We start from the raw sequence: 14233 nt of genomic DNA, 5'->3' as shown, positions 1-14233 counted from the left end.
GGAAGGAAGGAAGGAAGGAAGGAAGGAAGGAAGGAAGGAAGGAAGGAAGGAAGGAAGGAAGGAAGGAAGGAGGGGTGGAGGAAGGAGGGAGGGAGAAATGAAGGAAAAAGGAAGGAATGAAAGAAAGAAAAGAAGAAAGAAAGAGAAAAAGAAAGAAAAAGAAAAAAGAAAGAGAAAGAAAGAAAGAAAGAAAGGAAGGAAGGAAGGAAGGAAGGAAGGAAGGAAGGAAGGAAGGAAGGAAGGAAGGAAGGAAGGAAGGAAGGAAGGAAGGAAGGAAGGAAGGAAAGAAGGAAGGAAGGAAGGAAGGAAGGAAGGAAGGAAGGAAGGAAGAGGGGTGGAGGAAGGAGGGAGGGAGAAATGAAGGAAGAATGAAAGAATGAAAGAAAGAGAAAGAAAGGAAGGAAGAGAAAGAAAGAAAAGAAGAAAGAAAGAGAAAGAAAGAAAGAAAGAAAGAAAGAAAGAAAGAAAGAAAGAAAGAAAGAAAGAAAGAAAGAAAGAAAGAAAGAGAAAGAAAGAAAGAAAGAAAGAAAGAAAGAAAGAAAGAAAGAAAGAAAGAAAGAAAGAAAGAAAGAAAGAAAGAAGAAAGAAAGAAAGAAAGAAAGAAAGAAAGAAAGAAAGAAAGAAAGAAAGAAAGAAAGAAAGAAAGAAAGAAAGAAAGAAAGAAAGAAAGAAAGAAAGAAAGAAAGAAAGAAAGAAAGAAAGAAAGAAAGAAAGAAAGAAAGAAAGAAAGAAAGAAAAAGAAAAATAGAAACTTGGTAAAATTGGATTTTTATTTATCAATGTAACATTGATGAGAAAAATCACTGAAAGAAAATTAGTATTTGGGGGCTTTCATCTTTTTTTTTTTTTTTTTTTTTTTGGTTTTTGGGCCACACCCGGTGACGCTCAGGGGTTACTCCTGGCTATGTGCTCAGAAGTCGCTCCTGGCTTGGGGGACCATATGGGACGCCGGGGGATCGAACCGCGGTCCGTCCGAGGCTAGCGCAGTCAAGGCAGGCACCTTACCTTTAGCGCCACCGCCCGGCCCAAGGGGCTTTCATCTTTAATGAAGTGCCTAAAGTAAAAATAGGTATTTAGACACTGAATACCACATTATTTAAAGACTTATATTGTATGCCATTTAAGATTAAATTTTCTGTTTCAGGATTGCTTTATTAAGCATTCACTGGTTAATCTCCTTTGACTTCTCTGTCTGGCTACTTCATAAGCATGACTATATGCTGGAAAACACTATTAGCTTTTGAGTAGCTTATTTTTCTTATTAAGAATCATTTCTCAAAAATGGCCCTGTTGATTAAACTAAAACTGCTATGAGCAGGGCTCAGGCATTGATAGCTTTATAAAAATCCCTCATGGTTTGCAGAGAATCTGTCATAAAAACAAAAAAAATATCTGTTCCCTCTTTGTGTTAAAACATATTAATTTAGTTATTATGTAGTCAAGCACTGAGCTCAGGAAAACTGATAAAGATGAACATGTGACTATAGTATAGAAACCAACCCTCTTTGGTATTCCTCTTACAATGAGATATCTACAGATATGAGATTTTCAGTGCTAACCTAGAAAGTCTATAGGTTAGACTGCTAGTACAATAAGTAGGGTGTTTGCTTTGCTGGCAACTGATCTCCAACATTAGTACCCTGAGCAACACCAGGAATAATCCTGATTGCAGACTAGGAATAATTTTTGGCATCACTTCATGTACTCCACCCCCCCCCCCCAAAAAAAAAAAACTAATTATAAACTAGAAAGTTCATAGCAAGGAAGATTGAATCAGTTACTCTGTACATGGATCCAATGACTTGTACACTTCTGAGAATAGTTTTATTCCTTCATGATTTGAAGCATGAATTTGAGGCTAAATGCTCTGCCATGAACCATCCTACTCTCTGACTTTTCAAACACCATCATCTGATGATATGACTGTGGCTGTGTTGTAAAAGTTTACAACTATGAGAAGAATGTCAAAAGAACCATAAAGGGACATGGTCCTGGATCTCTGCCATGGTTGAGTAGCTAAACCCAAGCCAGAATTCTGCCTACTTTCAGAATTCTTGTTATATGAGAATCTTAGCTTAAATCATGGCCAACTGATTGTGTGTGTGTGTGTGTGTGTGTGTGTGTGTGTGTGTGTGATTCGTAAGCCTAAGTTCTTAGTGCATTCAAGGCCAAAACCATAGAAACTACATACAATCAGACATTTGTTCTTTATCTCAGAAATGTCTGATTATATTTTACCTTGTGATATTTCAACCTTCATTTCTTTAGCCGTTCTGGTTTTCAATTTTATTTGGCTTTCTATTCCTATTATGCACCCCAACTCCCACCTTTCCAAACCACTGCCTTATGATCTGCCCTTAACCGGAATGTTCCCTCTCCCCAGCTGTGATTAGCATGCCCTGTGAAAAATAAGTCCAGAGGCTCACAGGTTGACACGACACTGACACTTGCAGGTAACAGCCCCTCCACCACTGTCTGCTCTAGCTTTCAGAAACACTGTGCTTAATCAGGACTTCAATTTTTCCCATTATCTTTTATATTTTTCTACAAGCAAATATTGTTTCCATTTTACTGAATATCTGCTCCCCACAGAATGCTAAATTGTATTTAACATTTGGTAACCAAAGCGAAAAGAAACTGAATGATTTTGCTTAGAATTAATTCTTAGTAATAACGATGCTGATTCTCCTTCACTAACATCTCATCAGGCAAAAATGCATATTTCACTTGATGGATCTCTAATCTGTCCTTGGTGGTTTTAACTTAAAAATGGCAACATTGCAGACTCTTAAACTTCAAATGATGGAACTAAGCCTGTGAAACTTAGTGTGTTTTTAAGAAAGTATAGGAATGTGAATGCTGTCAAACTTGCTTTGCTCTTTTTCTGTTGGCTCTTACCAAAAGCATGTGCAGTTTTCTGAGAGCCAGAGTCACATATGTGTGTCCTGGCAGAACTTCTTTCTGTACAAGATTCACAAGAGACGTCTATAGGGCTCAGACTTTGCTAAAGTGTTCTCACCTGTTCTCTTGGCCAACTGATTTTCTTTCCATTATTATTACAGGAGTTATGTTGGCAGTGACAACAACCACGCTTGCTCTAATATTGAAATAATTTTCCACTCTGGCCTTATTCTAAAACATTGTAGAATGCAGTTAAGTAGAATAGGTCAGTAAAAAATCAACTGTCTGCTGATGGAATCATGGTCTGTTTCATTTGTGTTATAAAGAAATTCATGTATATGTCTTGTAACACTTGTTCTGAGATTAAGGAAGATATAGACCCACTATGCACATAGCTACACTTGAGAATGTTGTCCACAAGGAGAATTCAGCACCAAAGAGGCTGCTAATTCATCTATCTTTTGACTACATAACATCCTAACTATGCCTGTAATGTTTGGAAAGTTAGAGCTATTACTTATTATGAACATAATTTATTATTTAGTCATCAAGTACACTTGAGGAAACTAGAAACTGATACAAAGGAGTACTCTATTTTCCGTTTCTTTTAAATATCAGAACATGCCAAACACACATGGATGACAGTATATAATCATTGGTTTGATCTTTGTCTTTCCTCTTCTACATTTAGTTTACATTCTTTTTCTTGTTTTCACCTTTTTAATTCACCTTTGCCTTTATTGCTACAGTTTATTTTTTTTTCCTCACTAGGGGTGATGATTTTTTTTCTGAGGGTTAATTTTGCTTAGTCATTTCTCCTGCTTTACCTTGACACACCATGCAAAAAAAAAAAAAAAGCCTAGCAAAATTCTTACCTACTTTAGAAGTCTTCTTGGTCTCTGAGAGAATAGAAATCATCTGTGTCCTCCAAAGACTTACCATGTGATATTTTCTATTCAGTTTATCTTTGAATTTTATTTAGTAAATTATAAGAAAATCAAAGACAGATATAATGTTCTCACCTTCACTGAATCTTCAACACCGTCAGTAATATCTGCATATAAAATTTTGTTAATTGGATACATTATTCTACAAGATAACATTGTTCTACAATTTTCTTGCCAGTAAAATATAAAAATTATTTACATACCTCACAGATTATTGAAATAAGATTTAGATTGACCATTACATAAAGTAATGAAATACTATCTGACCAAATGCATATGCTTCTCTACTATTTATAATTATTTAATGACCCACTCTATTTTGAGAAAGGAAGCAGGAGTTGAAGAGACGGTACATAGTTTAAAGTTTAACGTGATTATTTTTATAAAGCCAAACCAATGTTAATTCCTTGCACACCAAATATGGTCTTATAACCACTATCTGGAGTGATCTCTGAGCACAGAGATATAGTTACATCTCTCAGAGAGATGCAATTAACACGAAGAGTGTGGCCCCATAACTAAATAAAACCAAGAGATAGTTTAATGATTAAAGCAGTTTCTTTCATGTGGCCAAATCCAGTTTGAAACTTAGCACCATAAATCTAAAAAATAAAAGATAAAATACCTGAGCATAGAGCCAGGAGAAAGTCCTGAACACCTTGAGGTGTGCCCTTGTCCAAAGCACCCCCCCCAAAAAAAAAAAAAACCTCCCACAAATAGAAGTGTAGTATAATACAAAAGAGATCAGATCTATCTGTGCTATTTCACCAAAAGTTTATATCTGTATTAGAGTCAGGTTAAATTAAATGCATACAAACTGAGAATAAAAGGCAAAATTTTGCAATTCATTATTTTTTGAATGTTTAGAATTTTTTTAAAAATGCTTCATTTTCTGGGAACAACTTGATCTAAGAGCAAGTTGTCTTTCCTCATCAGCCAACGATAAGACAAAATCAGAAAACATGTCACCCTTTGACCTGAGCAAAAACCAAGATCGCTATATACAGATGACTGGTTGTTACAACCAGGACTCGACAGTATGCATCTCAGGACCACCACCACCAACAACAACAGCAATGAAAAGCATAGCTTAGCTTTTGATCTACGATATGTCTGACTGAGACAACCGCAACTGAACGGGTCTTCCGGAAACATAACGAAAGACTATCCCAGGCTCCATCCTAGGAGCAACATAATGACCAAGACCACCAACTACAGAAGATGGATTAAAACGACACTGAAGAAGCAGAACTGCTAGAACCACAAAGAAAGAATTCATCATAAACTCCATTCCTTGAACTACACAGTCACCAAGATCTCTAGATACAGAGGTCTGATTTTACCATCCAAGACGAAGCAGAAGTCTTCCATACATCACAAAAGCACTGAGGGGAGAGTAAATGATCATGCAAGGCGTCTACAGTTAATCCCGTGACAGTATACTTCAGGAGTGGAGAAACCCTGTAACTCCTAGGCCAAGGGAATTCCCTCTATAATATCCCCAACACTTAATGTGCCTATGCAGGGGGAAAAAGAAAACACACACACACACACACACACACACACACAAAATAATCATCTTTCCACACATTTATTTATTGGTTGATCGATTTTTTGACGTCTTTATTTTGGTGTAGATATTGAAGTAGATATCTCCAATTTTATTTTATTTCATTTTATTTTATTTTATCTTATCTTTCTCCTTTTTTTTTTTTTTTTTGCACTCCGGCATGATTTGATTTCAGAACCGAAACTATAGTGTGGTACTTGTCTTTATTGCTGTAGTGTTCACTGATATTTAATTTGATATTTCTGTAATGTTGTGGTGTTTCAATTACCTTTTTCATGTCCTCTCTCTCACTGAAGTTGAAAGCCTCAAAGGTCTCCGCCCATTTTCAAAGTATTTGACTTCTTTTTTTTTAATTTTTTCTTATTTGGTACCCTATTCTATTGCTTTTCTTTCCTTCAAACAAAACCACATAACTCGATTTATCTAGCTCCGCCTCTTAAATAGAGGGGGAAACAAGGGAGGGTACCAGGACCAAACAGATATAGGACCACTAAGTAAGCTAGACAAAGAGGGGTGACACCTACTCTAGCCGCCTGGGGGGGTGATGGTGGGGTATATGGGTTGCAGAAAGGGAACTGGGATGGGGGAAGACAAATTTGGTGATGGGTATTCCCCTGATTCAACGTTAATATGTACCTAAAATACTACTGTGAAAGATATGTAAGCCATTATGATCACAATAAAAAAAATTTTTTTTAAAAATGCTTCATTTTCAAAATAGTGCTTACCAAGAGTTTTTTGTTTCTTTGTTTGTTTTGTTTTGTTTTGTTTTCTGGACCACACCTGGTGTCGCTCAAGGGTTACTCCTGGCTTTGCGCTCAGAAATTGTTCCTGGGTTGGGGAACCATTTGGGATGCCAGGGGATCAAACCATGGCCTGTCCTAGGCTAGTGCAGGCAAGGCAGATGCCTTACTGCTTGCACCACCTCTCTGGCCCCTCACTAAGTTTTTTTATTTTTATTTCTTCTCATACTTACCACAAACTATTAAAAATCATTATTCACTAAAATTTCCTGAGATGATCTGATCTAATTAGAAGTAAATAATTTTGTATTATTATAACATAACCATAGAACCAAAATACAGTTGGAGTAATAATTTTTGTTTAAGTCTGTGATATATAATCAGAATAATTGGGCACTGCAGTTTACATAATTTTGTATTTTTTTAATTTTACAAAAATGGATGAAGATAACTATGTATTTCAGTTTTGTGTGTATACATATAGCACATTAAAAGCTGTTCTTTTTTTTACATTATTACTCAATGAATTTTATTACTATAATGGAATGTAAATCTAGCCAAATCCTTGCTTTCCAGATGGTCTATAAAGATTTGGAACATTCTGTAAATGGAAAAAATGACCAACTATAGTGAAGTCTCCTGTAATTCTCATCCTAGTTCTAGTATTACAGAAATAGAGCCATGTTTGACATTGTTTTGCTTTATTTGGTTAAGTTCTATGGCTACCTTTATCAGATTAATGTATTTAATTAATAAATCTTCTAAATTTGGTTTCTGTTCTTTGGATTTTTAAATTGTTATTATGAAAATTTTTATATATCATTCAAATTAGAAAAGTGTAATGAATCTTCTCACTTCAAAAAGCTGATTTGATTTTTTTCACAACTTCTACCTGATGATAGTAACTTGTCAATACCATGTTATTTTATGTATACATATTTCCATATGCCATACATATTTCATATATAATATTTATGTATATATTATGTATAATATTCTTTTAAAATTATATTCAAAATAATGATCAAACTCCCTAATGCAAATATATATTCTGTGTTTATCATTCCACTGGTTTTCTAATGCCCTTTACTTGTAATGTGAACCAAATCATAATATGGCCTATATGTTGAGATTGTTAAATGTTATTACTTATGTTCTGTGAGCTCTCACCCTGTTCTGATATGTTTCTTGGTTCCCTTATTCCTTCTAATTTTCTCTTAATTATAACTTAAATTTTTATTTATTTCCTCAACTATTTTTCTTGTATATATATTTTATTATACATATTTAATTATATATACATATATAATATATGCATATTTATATAATACATATAAGGTCCTCACCTCTAATTTTTCAATTTCTGGGTTTCTGTGTTTTTTCATAATTTTTTATATTTATTATTTGTTGAGGATATCAACACCCAATGGTACTCAGGACTTACCCTTGGATCCCTGGTCATGAGTTACTTCTGGAGGTTCTAGAGGATCGTATGTAGTACCACAGATTAAACTAGATTCAGAAGCAAGATAGGCATCTTAACCTCTCTACTATATTTTTGGTACCCACAATTTTTATTTTATTCTTTGTGTGTATGTGGGGAGCACCTAGACATGTTCAGGACATTGTTCAAGGGATCAAACCTGGAAGTTCTCATAGACTGTATGTAGTGCTAGGAATAAGAACCATGGTTCTGCACACAAGTCAAAAGCTTTACCTTATGTACTATGTTTCTGGTCCCAATATTAACATTTATTTATTTATTTATTTATTTATTTATTTATTTATTTATTTATTTATTATGTTTTTTGACCGGCTGTGCTCAAGGTTATTCCTGGCTCTGTACTCAGAAATCGCTCCTGGTAGGCCTGGCGGACCATATGGGATGCGGGGATTCGAATCACTGTTGGTTCTAGGTCGGCTGCTTGCAAGGCAAACACCCCACTTCTGTACTATCTCTCCAGCCCCTAAATTTTATTTTTAATTAAAATTTCTTACTTGTTTTGAAGTAACAACTTAGAAGTTCTTAAATAATTTGTATGCATCTTTTATTCTGCTATGCTTTATTTTATTATTCTTTTCCCTTTATCACTACCAATGTTATTTTAAAATATATTTAAAATTAAAAATTAAAATTATTTTTTACTCTTAAGTAATATTCAAATGACTTTGATGAGGAAGACTAATATTTTGTAGCTTTAAAAATAAGAACATGTGGCCCGGAGAGATAGCACAGCGGCGTTTGCCTTGCAAGCAGCCCATCCAGGACCAAAGGTGGTTGGTTCGAATCCCGGTGTCCCATATGGTCCCCCGTGCCTGCCAGGAGCTATTTCTGAGCAGACAGCCAGGAGTAACCCCTGAGCACCGCCGGGTGTGGCCCAAAAACCAAAAAAAAAAAAAAAAAATAAGAACATGTATAAATAAATATTTTAGTAGTTATAGTTGAGAAAAAAGCAGTAGTTATTGAACAAATTAAATAAATAATACGCTTCATTAAAGTAAATCTCTGCAATATTAACCTTTAAATATTATATAAAATTAAAGTTAAATCCATACACCACAAAAGCAATGAGGGGAGAGTAAATGATCATGCAAGGAGTCTATAGTTAATCCCATGACAGTATACTTCAGGGTGGAGAAACCCTGTATCTCCTATGCCAAGGGAATTCCCTCTATAATATCCTCAATAGATACTGTGCCTATGCAGGGGAAAAAGAAAAAAGGCACAAAATAATCATTTTATCCACATATATATTTATTTATTGATTGATTTTTTTGACGTCTTTATTTTGGTGTAGATATTGAAGTTGATGTCTCCAATTTTATTTTATTTTATCTTTGTCTTTTTGCACTTTGGCATGGTTTGATTTCAGGACCGAGATTATTGTGTGGTGCTTGTCTTTATTGCTGCAGTGCTCACTGGATATTTAATTTGATATTTCTTTTGGTATTGTTGTGGTGTTTCAATTACCTTTTTTATGTCCTCACTCAAACTGAGGTTGAAAGCCTCTAGAAGGACTCTGCCCATTTTCAACTTATTTGATTTTTCTTTTATTTATTTATTTATTTATTTATTTATTTATTTATTTATTTATTTATTTTTTACCCCATTCTATTGCTTTTCTTTTCTTCAAACAAAACCACATAATTTGAATTATCTAGAGCCACTTCTCAAATAGAGGGGGAAACAAGGGAGAGTACCAGGACCAAATAGAAATATGATGACTAATAGTAAGCTAATCAAAGAGGGGACCACTTATTCTAGGAGCCCAGAGGGTGAGGGTGGGGGATATGGGTTGCAGGAAGGGATCGAGGATGGAGGAAGGACAAATTTGGTGATGGGTATTCCCCTGATTCAATGTTAGTATGAACCTAAAATATTACTGTGAAAGATATGTAAGCCAATATAGTAAAAATAAAAATAAAAAAAAACAAAAAAATTAAAGTTAAATATTAAGTGTGAATTATACAACATAAAATTAATGCAAAATTAATTTTTCGTTTTCAGAAGAAAGGCATATGATGAAAATTTCTCAACAAAATAAACTTCAACCAGTAACATACGATGCACTGCCAGTGCACATTTTTGTGTGTTTGGAAAATTTATCTTAAGATAAAAATGAAAAAAAAAAAAAAGAAAAAAAGAAAAAGTCCATTAAAATTTTGTTTGTTTGTTTGTTTTTGGGCCACACCCGGCAGTGCTCAGGGGTTACTCCTGGCTGTCTGCTCAGAAATAGCTCCTGGCAGGCCCAGGGGACCATATGGGACACCGGGATTCGAACCAATCACCTTAGGTCCTGGATCGGCTGCTTGCAAGGCAAATGCTGCTGTGCTATCTCTCCGGGCCTCCATTAAATTATTTTTAAAATAAGGCTTTGACATGTATTCTACGAACATTATTATTGAATAGCCTCAATGCACTAACATTAATTTGTTGTTGGAGAATAGAATCAACAAAATTATTTGATTCTTTAATGTACTGGACACTTTTATATGTGAACAAAATACAAAAAAATGTCTGTTATCCTACATCCAAATGCTATTGGATGTCACACAGATCCTAAAAGATAAGAACTTGGGACCGGGACCAGAGCAGTGGCACATGTGGTAAGGCGTTTGCCTTGCACACGCTAACCTAGGACATACCACAGTTGGATCTCCTGGTGTCCCATATGGTCCCCTAAACCAGGAGCGATTTCTGAGCCCCATAGCCAGGAGTAACCCCTGAGCATCACCAGATGTGACCCAAAAAGCTAAAAACAAACAAACAAAAAAAAAAGATAAGAACTTAAAATACAAAATGGATGAGACAGCAACTACTTTGAAATAAAGAACAAATCTAGAGTTTTATTGTTTGTCTTTGCTAATTACACAATTCAGTTTTCACTCATCTTACTAAAATTATTTGAAATTTTAAACTCTGATACAAATGAAATATATATATATATATATATATATATATATATATATATATATATATATACCAATCTGATTCTCTCAAAGTGCTATTTTAATAATGAAGTACTGGTTTGCTTTTTTTTTCCAGGTACAGACCACTGTATGTGGTACCTGGGTATTGGCATTTCTGGAGATCAACTTCATTATTGTGTTGTTATCATTATTATCCTTTCTCCATAAATGGATTCCTTAGACACCTTGAACTAATGACTTATGTAATAAGAATACAGTATTACATGAATCAGTAAAATTGAGTGTGGCCTCATCTCTCTGGTAGAAGATAGACAAAGTTTTGGCAGCTACACTATTTGAGCAAACCATTCATTTAATCATTGCTCACTTACTAATTTATTTAATTATTTATATTTATAATTATTTGTATTTAATTTATTTAATTTAATTCCTGTATTTGTTTCAGAAATATTATAACTCAAACAAAGTAAATTTACAGCATTATTAAATAAATATACTGATAAGAAGAAGTATGTACTTTGATGTTTTCAGAAAATTTGCTTAATAGGGTAGAAAAAATACAAAAATGCATTTTTGATCAAATGATAGCACAATGAAGGAAAAAATGGTACTATTAGAAGTTCATTTTAAAACAATATATTTCAATCCTTTTCTGTATCCCCATTCAAATTTATTTTTATCTTGTAGTCCCTGTTCTAGTTTTAACCAGTACTTCTTTGTCCATTACCCTACCTTCTGGACTCAGAACTACCTTGAACAATCTGGATTCAGACCAGAGCAAAAAGGAGAAAGCTATCTTCAAAATAGGCATCACAAGAGAGACTTAGGAAGCTTATCTAAAGTTTGAAGCCCCCAGAATTAGTGTCACTTCACCAAACGCCTTGAATTTCTCTAATATTGCCTACCTTATCCATTCTTTCTTTATTCTTTTATGTTGTTAAAAAAAAAAAAAAGTGGAGGGGGTTTTGAGAAAGGCACAGTAAATCACTGAACTTAGGGGACAGTTTCTGTGTTTTAATGTAAGACCTCTAGGGGGCGGTGCTGCTCAGACCCTGAATACCAGGCATTACTGGGGCCACTCCCGGATGTGTGCTGGAAGAGAGGATGGAACTGGACAGGGATCTCCAGGGCTTTACAAAGTCATATTCCAATAACATGTAGTACCAGAGGTTGAGCTGGAGTCAGTCACATCAATTCAGGAGCCTTAAATCTTGTTTCTCTTAGCCCCTATCCATTGTGTGTGTGTGTGTGTGTGTGTGTGTGTGTGTGTGTGTGTGTGTGTGTGTGTGTGTGTGTGTGTGCGCGTGCGCGCGTGCGTGCTTTTTATTCCCTTTTCCAACAACTTTAAATCTCCTAAATGGAAAAAGTATCATAATTCTTAGTAGAATACTTTGACTATGAAAAACTGAATGATGGAGGAAAAGTTAGTAAAAAAAATACATAATACAAAAATGAAATAAAAATAAATAATAAATTACATTTTGTTTAATTGGACTTCTAATAACTATGTTAATTGCATCAGCCAATTCTTCAAATGTTTAGCAAGTTTGTTACTAGATTTTCAATCCTTATATTCAAAATATAACATTACATATTTAATCTGTAAGTAAATCATGCTTTCTTTTTGTTTGTTAGTTTTTGTTTTGGGGCCATACACGGTCACGCTCAGGGATTACTTCTGGCTGTGCACTCAGAAATCGCTCCTTGCTTGGGGGACCATATGGGAAGCCAGGGATCGAACAAAGGTCCATCTTAGATTGGCCTCCTGCAAGGCAAAAGCCCTATGGCTATACTATCGCTCAGGCCCCTATACCAGATATTCTTAATTTGACCTCTTAAAAACCTTCTTTTGGGAGAAGCTGTGAGATATTTCCTTTTTTGTTTTTAAATGAGTAACAGTCCAGCTTTCCTGAGTAGCTTCCTCTGCTACCGTTTTGCTGAAATGAACTGAATTTGTGATTGCCTTTCTCTTTGAAGTACAATCTTTTCTTGTTTTGTTTTGTTTTGTTTTGTTTTGTTTTGTTTTGTTGGGGGAGAGCACTTCCACTGGTGCTCAAGGCTTATTCCTGGCTCTGTGCTTAAGGATACCTCCTGACAGAACTTTGAGTAAGCAGGAGATGAAATTATATGGATGCCTGGGGTTGAACCCAGGTCGTCACATGCAAGACAAGCATCTTACCTGCTGTATCATTACTCAGGCCCACTATCTTGGCTTTAGAAAGTAAGCCTTGTAAAACATTACTGATTGGGGTTTGCTCTTCAAGACCTCGTTTTCTCCTAAACACATGTCTCACTTGTCTCTATGTTTGCCTGCTTATTTCCACACTGGAGAAGCCTGTAATTTCTTTCAGACATGTATGTCTCTCTCCCTTTCTTTCCCCTCACATCTTTCTAAATAAGTTTTAATAAAAATGTTCTTGCTTGACCAAAAACCAAAATATTATGACTGATATTAGTAGTAATAAGTTATCATTATATGTATAGATATGTTTTTTAACTTTATTTCTACAATTATAAAGAATTTATTATAGACTCATAAAATGCATGTATTACTTAAAAAATAAAATGTTAGTCATATAACAGTATAAATTTGTAAAACTATTGAATATTATCAATAATAATTGACTTTTTTTAAGTATTCCTATTCTGCTCCATTTTCCAGTTCACTAATCTGTTCAATCTATTTTTAATTAAAACATACTGCCTCCTGTAATTTTAAACTAATCCTTGTAATTGGACACACACTAACACACAGAACCAGAAAGAAAAGCAAGTTTTGTTGACTGATAATACAGTACAAATATCAAAACTTTTAGTCTATCACCTGCTAATTTCAGAACTCTGGATTATTTTCCAGTGGTTCTTTGTATTTTGTTTCATCCTCAAATAAAAGTTGGGTTCTCCATACTAATGGCTATAAATTTTTATTTGGCTTTAGTACTTTCCCTGTCTCAGATGAGCGTTATTGAGTTAAGGCTGATAAATAAGAATATTGTCCACACTAATGAATGAAAATTATTCATTAGTTATTGCTCTTCAAAGTAAACCATAGGGCCCAGAAAGATAGCACAGCAGTGTTTGCTTTGCAAGCAGCTGATCCAGGACCTAAGGTGGTTGGTTCAAATCCCGATGTCCCATATGGTCCCCCGTGCCTGCCAAGAGCTATTTCTGAGCAGACAGCCAGGAGTAACCCCTGAGCACCGCCAGGTGTGGCCCAAAAACAAAACAAAACAAAACAAAAAAGTAAACCATAGTTAGGTTGAGTCAACACCTTCTTTCCTGGGTTAAAATCTAGATATCATAGTATGTATGCATATATGTATCTATCTATCTAGTTTGCCTATGTATTTTTTCTAAAGCAATTACCTATCTGTACTTAGGTATATAGGAGGGAAGTGGATAATATATAATATAAAATTCATATTACTTAATATAAAGTACATCAATGTAACATTAAATTTATTTTAATTTTAAAACTAAGTAGGGACCAGAGACATAGTATACCCAGTAGGGCACTTGTTCTGCATGGGACCAACCAAGTTTGATTTTAGCAGTATATATAATCCTCTAAGGACTACTAGGAATGTTCCTTGACTAAAAAGCTAGTAGTAAACCCTGAGCATTTTCAGCTGTGTCCCCCC

Source organism: Suncus etruscus, chromosome 1, assembly GCF_024139225.1.
Source record: "Suncus etruscus isolate mSunEtr1 chromosome 1, mSunEtr1.pri.cur, whole genome shotgun sequence".
NCBI lineage: Eukaryota > Metazoa > Chordata > Mammalia > Eulipotyphla > Soricidae > Suncus > Suncus etruscus.
Note: the sequence above shows the minus strand (reverse complement) of the source record.